Below are 18,124 nucleotides of genomic sequence, written 5' to 3'. Positions count from 1 at the left end.
AATGAAAAAATATACATCAAGTCTCTCATGAAGAAATGTTTACATACTTTATTCAGATGATTAAATGTGAGTTGCTGCATATGAATAGTAGTAGTGTGTAATGTTATTAGATGATAGAAGATGAGTGAATATTGAGTAGACTGAATAGCCAGTTACTTAGACAACACTGAACTAGTTTATGTAAATATGCATATTGCAATGTTATTGTGTTTATTTTATATTTTTAGACCAACTTCTGCTGTAAATAACTTGTCCTCAAGAAGGTGGAGTGCGTCAAGTTTTATCCACCAAAACGCTACATCGGCAATGTGTGATATGTAACAGATTAGAGAATCCTATGATATCGATTTTAACCTATTGTATGATGTGTATAATTTTATTGAATGATGAAGTTTGTCCATGATGTTTCTATGTATGGAGTTTAATGTATTTGTTTTATGACAAGAACTACAATAAGAACATTTTGTACTAGTAAATATTTTTCATAAATGAGACATCTTTACACACAACTGTGTTCAGTGTTTATATAGAGGAGTGACTGCGTGTAAGGATATATCAAGATCTAATATGATCATACAAAATTAATTTGTATTATTGATAGCTAGAGTGATTGACACAAAAGTGACTCATTCTTGTTTTTATTTTACATTGACCCTGCCCATTTTTGGGTGTATGGGCACCTCTCCTATATTGTAGAATTTTGAACAGCTTGTTAGCCAGAGAGTAGTGGAAGGATTATTAATATTGGCTATATAATTAGCCCCAATGGATACATTAAAAAGGTTTGGGTTTACAGAAGAACAAATTAATAAGATAATTGGGGGAAACTAAAAAAAGATCAGTACCCTGACCTTATGTTAATGTTAATGTTAATGTTAAGGGAAATTTGTTAAGCGCACTGTCACCATGAGTTTCCTGGCGCTGATAGGACACTGAGGTTGAACAAGAGGAGTTTAGTGGGGATGTGAAAAGAGCAGAGTTTTTAAAAATTTCCTAAAAGATAGGAGGGAGCAAGAGGTCTTGAGTGAGAGTGGAAGAGAATTCCATAGCTTGGGAGCCAGGTGAGAGAAGCTGCGGCCGCCAGATTTAGTGAGTTTGAACCGGGGGATAACTAGAAGCTGAAGGTGGGTGGACCTCAAAGTGCGGGGAGGACAGTAAGGGGTGATCAGGGACTTCAGGAAAGCAGGGAATGGACCAGTTAAGGCTTTGAAGACCAGGCAACAGACCTTAAAGGCTATTCTTTCACTGACTGGTAGCCAGTGTAGTTGATGTAATAGAGGTTTGGCCGACTACCATCTAGGGATTTTAAATGCCAGTCTGGCAGCCTGGTTCTGTATGATCTGTAGCCTAGCCAGCTGGGATTTGGGGAGGCCATGGTATAGGGCGTTAGAGAAGTCCAAACAGGACATCACCAAAGCTATTAAAACTTGTAGCAGTGCTTCGGAAGTCAGAAGATGGGCAACTTTCCGTATCCTGTATAGCTGGAACATACAGGAGGATGTTACAGCACTCACCTGAGCCTTGAGAGTGAGCTCAGAGTCAATAATGACCCCGAGACTCTTTACACAGCCAGCGGGAGAGGGAGGTGACCCAAGCTCAGTTGGCCAGTACTGAGGGCCCCAATGGGGGGCACTTCTCCCAGGGAGGAGAAGCTCAGTTTTGCCAGGATTGAGCTTTAATTGATTTTGGTTCATCCAATGTTGGATGTGTGTCATGACCGCTTGGAAGTTGGTGACAGCGTCAAGGGAGGTGAGGGGGAAAATAATTTGTAAATCGTCCGCGTAATTGAACACTGTGACGTCCCACCTACCTAGGGAGTGAAGGAGAGGTTGAAGGTATAAATTAAAAAGGAGGGGGGACAGAGAAGATCCCTGGGGGACCCCGCAGGATGAAAGAACACTGGTGGCGCTAAAGGGACCCAAGCTCACTGCTTGAGATCTACCCTCTAGAAAAGATTTGACCCAGGACAGGACAGGCCCACAGACTCCGGTGGCCTCGACACGGTGGATTAAGATGTTATGATCCACCGTGTCGAATGCCGCCGATAAGTCTAGTAGGACTAATGCCTGGGGGAGTCCTCTGTCAGCATTGCTTCTGAGGTTGTCCAACACGGCAAGAATCACAGCCACAGTGGAATGGGCTGGTCTAAAGCCGGCCTGGTTTATTTCCAGGAAGTTGGACTCCTCGATAAATTGCGAGAGGCAAGTAGTGACATGTGCCTCCAGGATTTTAGACAGGAAAGGCAAGAGGGAGATGGGCCGGTAGTTGGTGAGAACCGCTGGGTCCGCGCCAGTTTTTTTTAGCAGAGGCACCAGTACAGCCTCCTTAAACGACCTAGGGACTGTGCCAGAGTTAAGGGAGGTGTTGAGTAAGGGTAGGATACAGTGCGGAAGAGTGTGACAGATGTCGCGAAGTACTGAAGGAGGGAAACAGTCCTTGGGGGAACCGGATTTCACTCGGGTGGCCAACTTGGCAAGGGAGTCGGAATCGAGTGTGGGGAAACAGGACAGAGTGGGGGTGTTAGCAGGGGGGGCTACAACTGCAACTGAGGGAGGGGAATAGGGAATGGAGTTTTTAATTGCCGAGATCTTGTCGATAAAGAAGGAATTTAAGGCATTGCATGACTCTGCGGAAGGGGGCAAGTTCGGGAGTGTCCTGGCGTCCGATGTTAATTCGCCGAGGACCTTAAATATCTCTTTAGATTTGTTAGGGGCTGTTAATATTCTCTCTGAGATGAAAGCAGACTTAGTTGTAATAATGGCTTTTTTGTAATCTTTGCGTGCAGACACGTACGCCTCCCTATCAGTGCTGAGATAGTTATGCCTCCACCTACGCTCCAGTTGACGCAGCTCAAGATGTTGTTGTTTCAGGGCTGAGTTTAACCATTTATGGGATTTGCTGTGGCGTGAGCGAGGGAAGCCAGACAGGGGGGCGAATTGGTCGCTAGCTGTCGTGAGCGAATGAGTGATGTTTGCGTCCAGAGTGTTGACGTCTAGAGTGTTATTAGATGAGGATTGGGTCTCCGCGAGAAAGGAAAGGAAGGCAGGGGAATCAAGGGTTGAGATGATAATGAAAAATGGAACACACTCTGGAATTTAAAAAAGAAAATAATACGGAATGAATCACATTCAGAATTTCTGATTGAATACTGCATGAAAGGGATTATCCCAATAGGGCTTTAAATAAGGAATGAGCCAAGCTTATTTATAAAGCAGTGGACACTGATAGCGAACAGATGCAGTCGTGACTGGATGTTTATCATCTTCGAAACAGCTCAAGAAATAATAATTTTAGAAGAACTGAAAATTGAAACTCTAGAATTACAACTATAAGAAAATACAGCACTTGAAGAAGCAAAACATAACCTAAATGAAATTCAAGAGGATATAACTGGATATAGAGAATACCTGGTGAATAAAACGACAAATAAATTAAGAAAGTAGATAAATAAATTCAGTTTTGAAAAAGTATGCCCGTATCTTTAAAAAGATTACTATGATGAAGCATGGAATGACATAGTGCAAAATACTAAATGGTATCCGATTGATAATAGCGGATGTAAAAATCATGTAATGTTCACGGATACCTCATACATCAGTACGGATTTGGATGAAGAAAATACATTGAATCAAAGATACATTAAGGAGAACAGGGAAGGAGGTCCCTCCAGTCCCTAGCAGTAAGAATCTTATTTTTTTAGACAAGCAACAGAGAAGCTACTGTGGTAAATAAAGCATTACCCTGTCATAATTTCTATACTTAAACAAAGGGTCATGCATTAAATGAGAGGCAGAGTCCGTGGTGTCCGATTCAAAAGGGCTTTATTTCAATAACTCGAGTTAAGGGAGAATCGGTTCCATCACCACTAAGGTTCAGGAAGGGTCTTCTAAACTTTATTCACAGAGTACAATATTTATACATTCAATTGAATAGAGAAGGAGGAGCGCTCCAGGCAGAGCAAGAGAAAGAAAGAGATAAGAGCATGTGGGCGTGCATGAGGGCGTACATGTGGGCGTTCACTTGAGGAGTCATAGGTGAGTCATAGGTGGGTGGATACATGGAGGGGGTCGCATGGCCAGCTGGAACCTTTGCCCTACTTGTGTGCGCAACTTGATCATGACGTGCAATTGACGTGTAACTGGGGGGAAGCTGACTTTCGGTCTAGTAGGGAAGCCTTCAGTGTCAGGACGACCTGCATGTCTGGTATTATCTGATATCTTAGGTCCGGGTATGTATTATCTGAAGCAAAAGGTCGCTCATCACCAAGAGCCAGTGTGGGCATATATTTCTTCGTTCATTGCGTGGGGGCTTTGGGCTTTCTATGGATGCGAGCTCTGCAAATCACTTCAACGGAGACAGAAAGGCTAGGCCCTATCTCTGCAGACGGGTTCTGTTTACCTTCTTCACCAGGCAGGAATGTGATTCTGTAGAGCAAGCAGATAACCGGGCTGGGCCCCTCTCGGCTTAGACAAAAGTATGCGAGGTCAGGGATACGTAGCTGCAGCCCTCAGAGTGTCTGGAGGCCTGAAACCTTAATTCGGAGACTGGCTCAGGCTGAGCCACAAAATGGGTTCATCTCGATTTTAAAAGTGCACAATGCAAATACATGGGCAACATGGGCCTCAGTGTAGAATTAACGTTTCTTTCATAAAAGACTTGGTGACTGACATTCTAATGTGGGACGTAAATGCAGAGGCCTCATTATTCAGGCCACAAAGGGAAAATGCATGGGCGACATGCACATACACTAAACGTGGGGTACACGCAGGGGACACATTGGCCATGTAAAATTTCATTTTCCTCACTACCACCAAAAGAGGGAGGGGGAGAGGACATAACAACATCAAAATGTCGGTCCAAGGAAACAATATATGAAGACAAGGAGTCAAACAAATTGGGAATAAACATCAACAAGGTACCTATAATCAATGTATCTTTTGGAACTCTTAATTTAGAAGAAACTCAAGTGTTAGAGAGGATTAGGCATTGCACCTTCTGATACGAAAGATCTTTTTAGAAAAATGAGTCCCAATATTTTTTTTTAGGGCAAAGAGTTAGTGTCTGACAACAATCAATCTGGCCTTAAAGCCCTGTCAACATGGACCCCACAAAGACAACTGGTAGAGGGGAAAGTAGAGGTCTTTGAGAGGGCTGTAGACAAAGGAATAGAGGATTTACATACATAACAATTCTGGAGTAACAACAACTTATTGAAGAACCACAGAGAGGCCCTTAAACTACCAGAAAGAAATAATAACATAACCATCAAACCTGGTGACAAGGGAGGAAGCATTGTAGTAATGGACACCAGCGATTACAATAATAGAATGTAATAGGATGTATGCTCTTCTAAAAGTTGAAGCCCACTACAGAAAATCCAGTAGAAGTGAATGGAAGGAATTGGAAGCAAAGGTGACTAAGATTTTAACATTTTAAGATTTGCTAAGGTGGATGAAATAATATGTCAGGATGAATTTGAAGCCCAACACAATGAACCTCCTATACTACCAGCCTTTTATGGTCTACCTAAAGTTCATAAAAGCCTCACGGATTCCCCAAAGAGGCCAATCATCTTTAGCCTTAACTCTGTCGCGAGCCACTTAGTAAATATGTGGATTGTTTTTTTGAGGCCTTTAGTGTCAAAGCAACCCTCCTATATTAAAGACACAACAGATATAATTAAGAAGTTGAAGTCATTAGGTTCGACTCTGATGATCCTTGGTTGGTTTTATTAGACATCGAAGCCTTGTATATGAATATCACCCAAATAGCTACAATAGATATGATAAAGAACTTACTACAAGATGCTGACACCTAGGGCTAGGCTGATTATTGAATGTGTTGCAACATTATTTAATGGCGCGTATTTTTGCCAGATCAAAGGAACCACATTTAGCTTGTCTTTATGTAGGGGTGTTGGAAGTCAAATACATATTCAATGAATTGGCACCTTTTTATGAAAATGTACCTTACTGTTCACGCTTTATTGACAATGGGTTTTTCATATGGCATCGAAATAGGGAAGAACTGGATTTGTTTATTCAGTGGATCAATGGTGATGACCCCAACCTGAAGTTTACATCTACAAGTAGTCAATCTTATTGTGATTTTTTTAGATATTAAAATTAAAGCAGTTGACAATGTATTAGAAGTAGAACATTTTACAATACCATCAGACTGAAATACTATTTGATATTGCACTAGTAACCATCCGAATTGCCAGAGGGACAATATACCCTTTTGTCTATTCCTACGGTTAAAGAGAAACTGCACAAATAACATAGACTTTGAAACACATGCAGAAGTACTGAAGGATAAACTCCCAATAGAGGCTACCTGTAAAGAATAATAAAACAAGCATATAATAGAGCCAAATATTATAATAGGGAGAGGCTATTCGAGAAAAAGAATAAAACAACACATGACATTCAACAGAGGTTAGTTTGTGTAACAATGTTCTCATGTATTAGCAATAAGATTAAGAAGTTAATAAATATGAGCTGGTCTTTACTACATGAGACAGGAAAGGAAAATATATAAAATCCCTTATTCGTTTACAGAAGAAATAGAACAATTCACAATAATTTGGTCCATACATATAGAGACCCTAAAACATTGCAACAAACAAGTCTTACAACTGGTAAGAAAATAACAGGGAATTTCCCATGTGGGGATTGCGGAAACTGTAGCGCCATAAGTCGAGAAGTGTGGCTCAATGGTTAGAGCGGCAGACCCTGATGGAGAGGTCTAGCCCGGGACCAGGGTTCAATTCCCCGCCTCAGCGGGTCTTGGGCTCAAAAAATTCCACGGACCTGGTAATTCTCACCTCTGTGCCTATTCCAATCATTGAGTCCCACTCTGCAACTCTGGGCAATAGCTTGCTTAATCTCCACAACGGCCCCCACAACGCTAAGGATGCCTGGCCTCCACCTTGGGGGTGCCCAGGAGTGGATGCCTCACAGGGAAAGCCAGGATGGGTTCCACAGCGGTATTCGTACAAGCGCCTTGAGACCCTTGCGGAGGAGTAGTGCGCTATACAAGTATCAATTTACATAATAACAGGCAGTAGTATAGAATATAATGGTGAGAAACATCATTTTAATACTATGATGAATTGTAAGACAAAAAATTTAGTATATTTATTTGTGTGTCCATGAAAAAAGGATATGTGGAGAATTCAAAAGAGAAATATGTATTAGATTAAATGAACATAGATCAGCTATAAGAACAGGCAAGAAAAATGAACCCTTAACTGAACATTGGTTAAAAAATAAATATAAAGAGAGTGACTTACACGGGTGCATACTAGAGAATATTATGAGCATAGAAAGAGGTGGAGATTTTGAGAAAAAGAGAAAAAAAGAGAACCATTTTATATGAGCAAATTCAATACATATAAATATGGATTAAACTACAGGAAAGAGTGGGAACGGTTGCTAAGATAGTAACTAAAAGGGTAATATTTATGAAATTAGACTGACCCATACTAATGTATGTATAATAAAGTTAACTACATTTATGGAAGCATGTGGTCTCCAAGGAATATTGCATTACTCTGAGTCGGAGAGTATATAGTATCCACAAGCAGAATTCATAAATATCTTTATTCACTCCATTTGTGGATATTATCCGTTTCAGTATATATTGTATCTGCAAGCAGAGTTTATTAATATCTTTATTTGCTCCATTTGTGGATATTATCGGTCTGCCTGACACCAAAATGGCCGCCATATGGGACATAATTTGTCAAAAATAAGTAACTTGGATATAATGAAGTACAAGAGGGAGATTGTGGAGTTTGGGGATAAATTTAGACTTGTCTTATCTTGTTGATTAGACACGAGATGGATAAGGCCATGAAAATATATTAGGACGTATTATTTGAACTTGGAGATTACATCGAAGGATTGTGACACACAGATAAAACGACCAAGAGTATCAACCTTGTGATGTCTATAGTTCAATAATTATGAAGTTGTCATAAAAAACCAAGGAATGACCTATAAACAAAAACAGGCATAGACACAATAATCAATGACCTTCAACACCTATTACTCAGCCCCCCATCTTACCATTGGAAATTAAAAAAGACTCATCAAATGGTTTGCAGGTCGTGCAGCTAAACAGCGCCAAATGATTTCCATAAAACCTGTTTATTTATAAAGTACAAAAAGATTCATCTGCATACCCATGAAGCATAATGCAAAAAAATCATATTCTGTATTAGAGAATCCCTAGTTTATACAAAGTTGTGTTCAAATATAAAGATAAAGTCAGAAACGGACCACCTTTCCTGAAAGTATATGGCCATCTCACTATAATTATGTCACAACGTCACCAAAACTCTTGGTAAGTCCATTCATTTAAATACGTACAAGTTCAAGAATGCAAATGTTACGCCTATAAATCTTGGATATATAGCATATAAAAATAACTTCACTATAAATGTACCAAGTTCTTAAAAAAGAAAAGAGTATGACATTGCTACCCCATATAACTTGCCACTATACATCTCACGTTATGGAGAACAGAAAAAAGATATAACAGTACTAGTCATAAAATGCTCCATTAAAAACCTGTGCAATGTAAGAATTGACACGCCTAAACATATGATGGCATCAAAAAACACATCCAAAAGAGCATTGTTCCCACTGCGCTTAATCCTGGTGTTGCTTATAGCGATAACAAAGCATGTAACAACAACTTGTCTATCCTTCCAATTGACCTTATTCCAACCTGTGTACCCGTAACTGCACAACACTTTCTGAAGTGGGCCAGAGTCGGACTATGCTAATATTGCCACTTGCCTCATGCATTTACAAAAGTAAAGCGTTATGGAGTACAACAGACTAACAATATATATTGCTCGCAAACTGACAACGTTTTTCTTGTAATTTGCAGAAATGATGTAAATGTTGAAACAGTTTGGAATCGCCCATTGATAAAAGCGACTCTCCTGCAGCTCATTTAGGTATGTATGCTGCATACCTGGATTGAATATGAGTGTTGATCAGGAGTGGTAAAACCAACCAAATAAAACTAATAACGTAATGGTAGAATACAAAAGGGAGTTGACAGACAGGGAACTCAACCCGACCAACATAACAACCTTTCTCAATCAATCAATCAATCAATGCATTTATATAGCGCACTACTCACCCGGAGGGTCTCAAGGCGCTAGGGGAGGAGTGGTCTGCTACTGCTCGAACAGCCAGGTCTTGAGCTGCTTCCTGAAGGCAAGGTGGTCCTGGGTCAGGTGGAGGTGGGTCGGGAGGGAGTTCCAAGTCTTGGCGGCCAGGTAGGAGAAGGACCTTCCTCCTGTGGTGGCTCTTCGGATGCGGGGGACGGCGGCGAGAGCGTGGCCGGTCGATCGAAGCTGGCGTGTGGGAGCGTAGAAGTTGAGGCGGCTGTTGAGGTATCCTGGGCCTTGGTTGTGTAGGGCTTTGTGTGCGTGGGTGAGGAGACGGAAGGTGATTCTCTTGTTGACCGGGAGCCAGTGCAGTTCTCTCAGGTGTCCGGAGATGTGGCTGCGACGGGGGATGTCCAGGATGAGTCGTGCTGAGGCGTTCTGAATCCGCTGGAGTCTCTTCTGGAGTTTGGCGGTGGTTCCGGCGTAGAGGGAGTTGCCATAGTCCAGACGGCTGGTGACGAGGGCCTGGATGACCGTCTTCCTGGTCTCGGTGGGGATCCACCGGAAGATCTTACGTAGCATGCGCAGGATGTTGAAGCACGACGAGGAGACGGCGTTGACTTGTCTGGTCATGGAGAGGGAGGAGTCCAGGATGAAGCCCAGGTTGCGTGCGTGGTCTGTTGGTTTGGGTGCGCTGCCCAGGGTGGGGGGCCACCAGGAGTCATCCCAGGCGGAGGGTGAAGATCCCAGGATGAGGACTTCCGTCTTGTCCGAGTTCAGTTTCAGGCGGCTGTTCATCATCCACTTGGCTACATCTGTCATCCCTTCGTGTAGGTTGGCTCTGGCGGTGGCGGGGTCGTTGGTGAGGGAGAGGATCAGCTGGGTGTCGTCGCGTAGGAGATGATGTTGAGGTTGTGTTGGCGTGCGATGGCTGCGAGGGGGCTCATGTAGACGTTGAAGAGGGTTGGGCTGAGCGAGGAGCCTTGAGGAACGCCGCAGATGACTTCGGTGGCTTCTGATCTGAACGGGGGGAGGCGGACTCTCTGTGTCCTTCCGGCGAGGAACGAGATGATCCATTCCAGTGCCTTCTCCTGGATTCCGACGTTGCTGAGGCGCCGCACTAGGGTACGGTGGAAGACAGTGTCGAAGGCCACGGAGAGGTCTAGGAGGATGAGGGCCGCTGTTTCTCTGTTGTCGAGCAGGGCTCGGATGTCATCGGTGGCTGCGATCAGGGCTGTCTCGGTGCTGTGGTTGGCCCGGAGCCAGACTGCGAGAGGTTGAGGGATCCGTTCATCTTGAGGAAGGCGGCCAGCTGCTCGTTGACGGTCTTCTCAATGACATTTGCAGGAAACAGGAGCAGCGAGATGGGGCGGTAGTTCTTGAGGTTGGTGGGGTCGGCTGATGGCTTCTTTAGTAGAGCGCTGAGTTCGGCGTGCTTCCTGCTCTCCGGGAAGGTAGCGGTGTCGAAGGAGGTGTTGATGATGTCCCGCAGGTGGGGTGCGATGACAGCGTCGGCCTTGTTGAAGACGTGGTGAGGGCAGGGGTCGGTCGGAGATCCGGAGTGGATGGAGTTCATCGTGCGGATGGTGTCTTCGGTGCTGATCGGGGTCCAGGCGCGGAGGGTGGTGGTGGGGGGTGGTGGTTCAGTCGTGGCGTGCGTCGGTTGAGTGTTGAAGCTGTTGTGTATGTCCGCGATCTTGTTGTGGAAGTAGGAGGCGAGGGAGTTGCAGAGGTCTTGCGAAGGGGTGATGTCGTTGTTTCCGGCGTTGGGGTTGGAGAGCTCTTTCACGATGTTGAAGAGTTCCTTGCTGTTGTGGGCGTTGTTGTCCAGTCGTTCCTTGAATGCAGTTTTCTTGATGGCGTGGATCAGTTGGTGGTGTTTTCGGGTGGCGAGCTTGTGGTCAGTCATGTTGTTCGGTGTTGGGTCTCTGCGCCAGGCTTTCTCGAGTGCTCGGCAGTTCTTCTTGGAGCTCTTGAGTTCGTCGGTGAACCATGGGGCTTTCTTGGTGCCGGGTCTGCTAGGCGGGGTTTTCAGAGGGGCGAGGTCGTCTGCGCAGTTGCTGATCCACTTTGCGAGGTTGATGGCCGCCTGGCTTGGGTTCGTTGCACTGGTGGGAGGGTTCATGCTCAGGGAAGTCGCGAGCTGGTCGGCTGTGATCTTGTTCCAGCTTCTGCATGCAACCTGTTGCTGGTGGTGGTGGATCGTGGTCCTTCTGAAGCTGAAGTGGACGCAGCTGTGGTCCGTCCAGAGGAGTTCGGTGGCGTGGCTGAAGGCGATGTCCTTGCTGGATGAGAACACAGGGTCGAGTGTGTGTCCGGCATAGTGGGTGGGGGTGGACACCAGCTGCTTGAGACCGAGGTTGGCGAGGTTGTCCAGCAGGGTGGTGGTGTTGCGGTCATTGTTGTTCTCCAGGTGGAAGTTGAGGTCCCCGAGGAGGATGTAGTCAGCGGAGGGGAGAGCGTGCAGGCTGATGAATTCGGCGATGTCTTCGCTGAATTGTGTGCGTGGTCCCGGTGGTCTGTAGATGAGGGTGCCTCTGAGGGTGGTCTTGGGGTTGATGTGAATCTGGAAGTGCAGGTGTTCGGCGGGTGCGAGGGTGTCGTCGGTGTTGGTCGTGATGCGGATGGAGTTCCTGTGGATGATGGCGATGCCTCCTCCTGTCTGGTTGACGCGGTCCCTCCGGATGATCTTGTAGCCGTCCGGGATGGCGATGGCGATGTCGGGCGCTGAGGAGGCGTTCATCCAGGTTTCCGTGAGGAAGGCGATGTCTGGGGCTGTGGTGTCGAGCAGGTTCCAGAGCTCGATGGCGTGTCTGTGGATGGAGCGGGTGTTGAGCAGGATGCACTTGAGGTGGTTGCTGCTGGTGCTCGGCTTGGTCGGTGCTGGTGTAGTGCAGGTCCGGATGCAGGCGAACTTACAGGAGTGGCAGCAGAAGGTTCCATGGGTGCGTCTCGGGGTGGCTCGATTTCTGGGGATGCCAGAGATGGGTGTGACCATAATGATGTTGTGGGATTAACAAATATGTTATAGGTCTGTTTGATATAACTCGTCAAGCTAAGAAATTTTCTTTTCTCCTTTTTTTGATAAAAATGAATTTATTCAAAAACTGTTCAGGAGTTAATAAACAATGAGGATGGGAATGTTAGAAAATACAATGTGGGACATATATACAATGTGGAGATCAAAGCGGGGTCAGACTATGAAATGTTGAGTTTTTGTTAACAGTACCCATGAAATTTTTATACCAAGTAATTGTACATTTTCTGTTTTAAATTTAGAGTGATTTTAAATGAAATATTGTCCTGAAGAAGGTGATGATTCATATCACCAAAACGCCGCGTCAACATATTTTCTTTGTCCAGATGTACATTGTTTTTTTAAATGTTTTTATGAATAAATGTGATGTTTTTAATTAACATTCGTATGAATAGATAATAAATTTTGGAGAAAAATCCTTTTTTGTCTGCACATTCTCATCAGTCTTATTTGATGTATTATTTAAACTCCGGAAACAGATTTAAATTGTTGAAATTGTAAATTTGTCAATCCCCACACAACCTCAGATACAACATATGTCTCACAACCTATCCCTGGTTTGAATCCCCTAGAGACCTAAGTCTCCTTACTTAAAACACATGAAAAGGGAACCCTTATATTTGTTTTAGAGTACCTAACCCCTCCCTTTTCACAAAAGGGTTTCTCCTTAAAACTTTTTGACTGGTAGTTCTATGTTACGCACTAGCACAATCTAAAAGTATTAAAAAATCTTAGCAACAGGTTGCGGTCAGCAGTAAGAACCTTACCTGCACGTAGAGACAGTTAGAGATGAGGAGAGTACTCCGTATCTCAGGAACTGCGTCTAGAACCGGCGCTATATTGCGGGAAGTATTTATGGATCGCTACATGTTAAGCAAGTGATGACGGACTTATCATGAACAATCTAACTAGTATGCAAAAACAAGCGCCATATTATTTTTTTGAAAAACATTTTTATTTGTTTTAGTACACATTACAAAAAGACAGTTGGCATATGTGAATTTCAAGGTTACAATCATCCAATAGTATTTGGACAGTAGAAACATTTCTCTCTGAACTTCTTTTTCTATAAACATTATCATTCGTACACACCCCCTCTCCCTTCAGACCTCTCATTCCCCTTCAGAGTCATTATCCGAGCTATCATCGTCTGATTCGGTAACTGGGTCACAGATATCCCCTTTGTATGTATTCCAGTTAGTCCATACTTTTGTCCATTTGCGAGGGCATCTCCTGTTTATATATACAGCTCTTTCTGTAATCATTGTTGTATCCATGTCTCTACACCAGGCACCCAAGGATGGTAGCTCTGCCGCCCCCCATTTTTGAGCCACATTCCTTTTGGCCACCATGAGGCCCAGAGTCACCCAAGTTTGCCCATAGCGAGACAAGTCATTCGGTTCCCAGATGTTGAGGAGGCATCTTCGCGGCTCAGGCAGCAGTGAGACATTTAGTGTTTGAGATATTGTGCGCAGGATCTTGCGCCAATATTCTGCTAACCGAGGACAGTCCCAAATTGTGTGAAAAAAGGTTCCCTCATGTCCACAGCCTCGTAGGCAATATGGATGCTCTGCCCTACCTATTCTGTGAAGTGTGGATCTGGTGAGGTAGGTCCTATGTAAAATTTAAAATTGTATCAATCGGAGCTTGGCTGATATTCCCACCTCCTTAGGAGAGGCGAGCGCCATCTGCCATTCTGTCTCATCCATAGCCTCAATGTCCGTTGACAATTTCTCTTTTAGTGTTGCTGTGGGGTCTGACATATTGTTTATTAGTTTGCGATAGGTGAGGGAAGTGGCTCGCTTAGGCATAAAGTCTATGAGGAGCCTATCTTCCAATGGGGATGCCTCCGGCAAATTCTCGGTCTGTGGAAGAGCTGTTAGGAGTGCGTGTCTAATTTGTATATAACGGTATGTCTCCGTCGGTGCAAGTTCATATCGTTGTCTAAGCTGGTCGAATAGGACAATCGCCCCTTTTTCCCATAAGTCCCCAACTGTGGAGATACCTATGCTATCCCAGCGACCAAATCCCTTGCTGTTTCTGAGGTTCCCCATCTGTTTCGTATCCCACAGAGGTGTAAGCTTGGTTATAACCCCCCTTCCACCCTAGGTGTGCCTGCGCTGTATACCACAGCATAACAGTATGTTTAGTCGGGCCCGCTATTGCCAATGCATGCCGCCTATTATATAGGGCCGCTAACATGTTGTCCGAGCCTAGTTGAGCCCAATCGGCCATGTTCGCTGGGTCTGTCAGAGGGACGTGTAGTCACTGATTTATTACTTTGAGGTGGGCAGCCCAGTAATCAAGGCGTAAGTTAGGGAGTGCTATGCCGCCATCATACCAACTACGGTATAGGTTAACCTGTGCAATTCGGGCTGGTTTGTTGCCCCACAGGAGTGTGGACACTTGTGCTGTTATTTGTCTGAAGTACCTGGTACGGTGTATTTTCCAGCGCGTACAGGAATCTGGGCAGGGCCATCATTTTAAATAATGCTGCTTTACCTAATAATGTAAGGGGCAGCGACTCCCAGTGCGCTACATCTCTACGCAGCCGTTCCAGCGGGGGAGCCAAATTCTTGGCAAAGAAAACTACAGGGTCCCTTGCAATGTGTATGCCCAGATATTTAAAAGTTTCTTGTGAAACTGTCAATGGACAGCCAGGAGGGAGTCACGGTGTCAGGCCCTTTAACGGGAATAACACTGACTTATCCCAGTTTATGGTGTATCCCGAGATTTGCCCGAATGCGTCGCAAATTCCAAATAATATCGGCAGAGTGTTTTCAGGGTCTGTGATGTAGACTAAGATGTTGTCCGCGTATAGTGATATACGGTCTTCCTATCCCTCCACCCAAGTAATACCACGTATAAGAGGGGTGCTGCCGATCTGCGCTGCCAATGGCTCTAAAACCAGTGCAAAAAGGAGTGGCGACAATGGGCATCCCTGTCGTGTCCCTCTCGTTAATGTAATGATGTGTGATAGTCGCCCGTTCACTGCCACGCGGGCCACTGGGTCTGTGTAAAGGAGCCGGACCCAAGCGCAAAATTTAGGGCCAAACCCTAGATGTGGAAGAACCGTAAAAAGGTAAGGCCACTCGACCATATCGAAGGCCATCTTGGCGTCTAAGGAGAGGACCACTGCTGTCTCCGTCAGACTACGTTCCCTCGCCAGCACACTATGCAAACGGCTGAGATTTAGTGTAGTGTTTCTGTTTGGCATAAAGCCCGACTGGTCCGGGTGAATTATGTTGGGAATGTGGGTTTATAGTCTATTTGCAATTAACTTAGCCAGTATTTTGGACTCAGCATTAATCAATGATATAGGGCGATACGATAGGCATTTCTCTGGGGGCTTCCCTGGTTTCGGGATAGTCATGATGGTGGCCATCCGTTGGTCCAGAGGCAGCGTGCCTTGCTCCAAACTGTCATTGTACATTGCCAGTAGGTGTAGGCTGAGAGTGGGTGCTAGGAGTTTATAAAGCTCCATTGGGATGCCGTTTTGGCCCAGTGCTTTGCCGGATTGAAGGGACTTAATTGCTTCTTCGATTTCCTCTGCAGTGAGGTCTGCTTCTAGCTCCTCTGAGGCCTCGGAGTCGAGTCTGGGCATCTCTACCTCCCGCAGAAAAGTCACTGCTACGACTTCCGTGGCTGATGATGAGGATGCGTATACCCTACTGAAATGAGTAGCTAGTTCCTTCACAATATCCCCAGAATCTGAGGTGTAACGTCCCTCTGCCGTTTGAATTTGTGTAATAGTACGGTTACCCCGTTCCCTACTGTCTAGCCACGCCAGCAACCTCCCAGCTTTGTCGCCGACATCCTAAATTCTATGCCTTGTCGCTGTGAGAGCTGTCACTGTTTCTAGTCTGAGGTGTTCCTTGTGTTGTTGTTGCTTTAGTGAAAGAGCTTGAGCCGAGTCTGTTGTGGGGTTGGTCGAGTGGGCAGTGTCGGCCGCTCGGAGCTCCCGTTCAAGGGTCGCGAGCTCTCTGTGTTTAGCGCGCTTGTGTTCCGTTATGGAAGAAATGGCCTGACCTCTGAGAACAGTCTTGTAGGCCTCCCACAGTACAGTTGGAGAGCTTACTAGGTTTCGTTTTCGGTGAAGAAGTGTTTTGTAGTGTTGTGGAGTTCCTTACGTACTAGTGGTATTTGTAAATAGCCTGGATATATCGGGTATAGTCGCTTGTGAGTGGTGTGGGAGGAGGAAAGCGTCAGAGTCACTGGGGAATGATCTGAAATTCCTCTTGGGCCAATAGTGGTGTTTTCTACACTGGAAAGGATGGATTCCTGGGCCAAGAAATAGTCTAATCTGGATAGACTATTATGGACAGCTGAGTGAAAGGTGTACTGCCTATCTAATGGATGTTTATGCCTCCAGACGTCTGCTAGTCCCATTGCCTCCACAAAGCTCCGTAAGCAGGAGACTCCATTCGTTGTCGCCCGTGCTGGGTGTCTGTCCACATTAATGTCTATCGTGGCATTAAAATCCCCACCTACAAGTAAGTCTCCACTTGAAATCGCTAAGGGCCGGAAGTGCCACCATTTGTAAAGCCGGGGGGATATACACTGACACTACGTTTACTAGTCTGCCCTACCATTGACCGTGTACTGCTGCAAATCTACCCTGGTCGTCATGTTTAGTTTGCTTGATTATAAATGGAGAGTTTTTTCTCATTAGAATACCTGTTCCCCTAGACCCCGCAGAGAATTCCGCGTGTACCACCATTTTAAACCCCCATCGATCCATTGATTTACATATCGCTCCCGTGAGGTGAGTCTCTTGTAGGAGTACCAGGGTAGGGGCTTGACGTTTTCGTGCTCGAAGAACTAACCCTCGTTTAATTTTATCCCCTAACCCGTGGACATTCCAAGTGACCACTGTGAGTGGGGCCACTGGGGCCACCTGACTCGTTGTTTGGGTGTTAATACAGGGTGTGCCTACCATTCCGTCGAAGTAGAGTGGGAAATGAGTAGTGTAACTTTGTTGTGCCCTGTGAGGAGGCACTATTCAGCAAACCCCATGCCTTGTAGTCTTGTCTATGTGAAATCATAACGAAAAACATGGAACTTCGAACTCTCCCACCCCTCAACACCTCCTTCCTCCCTGCCTCCCTGCCCGATGGACTCAGAACTGCCCGCCACCCCAACTCAGCAGAGTGCTCTATCCCAAACCTCAACAGTGTACTTGCGTGTAGGGGTTATGGAGTCCGAAGGGAGCGTGACCCCTCCCTTCCGGCTGGGCCCGTTTCTGCCCCGTGTCCAGAGCCGGCATACAACAAACTTCTTTATTCATCCGCAGTTAACTAAGTCTAAGTCTTTGCCTTTTCAGCCCGATTCATTTCAGTCCAGAGTCTCCCTGTTCCGGGCCCTGCGAGTCGTCATCATGTGGAGTGAAGAGTTCGGGGCTACCATCTCTGCTCGTCTGTGCGGCGACTGCGGTCTCTTCCATCACAACGGGATCCATCTTTCTTTCTCCAACCTTCAAGCCAGTCGTACGCCTCCTCAGGAGTCTCAAAGAACCACGTCTTCCCCTCTGCTGCTACTCTTAACCTTGCTGGGAATAGCATAGAGTGGGGTATTTCACGTGATCGTAAAACTTTTTTTACCTCCAGAAAACTGCGACGCCGTTTTGACACCGCTGCTGTGTAATCAGGAAAGAATGAGATCGAAGAGTTCTGCAGTCGGATTTGCGGGGAGATTCGTGCTGTTTGGAGAATTACATCTCTGTCTCTGAAGTTGAAGAGACGCGCAAGCATCGTTCTAGGGAGCGTCCCTGGCTTCGCTTTTTCGCCTGGTACCCTATGCGCCCGTTCTATTGAGAAGAATGTGGAGAGCCCCTTGTGCTGTAGTCTAGTTTTTATCAGATCTTCAACAAATAAATCCATAGCCTGGGTTTCTTCACTCTCCGGAATACCTAAAATTCGCACATTATTTCGTCGAGAGCGCCCTTCTTGATCATCCAG

Source organism: Lissotriton vulgaris, chromosome 1_1 (assembly GCF_964263255.1).
Source record: "Lissotriton vulgaris chromosome 1_1, aLisVul1.2, whole genome shotgun sequence".
In the NCBI taxonomy this organism is placed as follows: domain Eukaryota; kingdom Metazoa; phylum Chordata; class Amphibia; order Caudata; family Salamandridae; genus Lissotriton; species Lissotriton vulgaris.
This window is presented reverse-complemented; position numbering follows the sequence as displayed.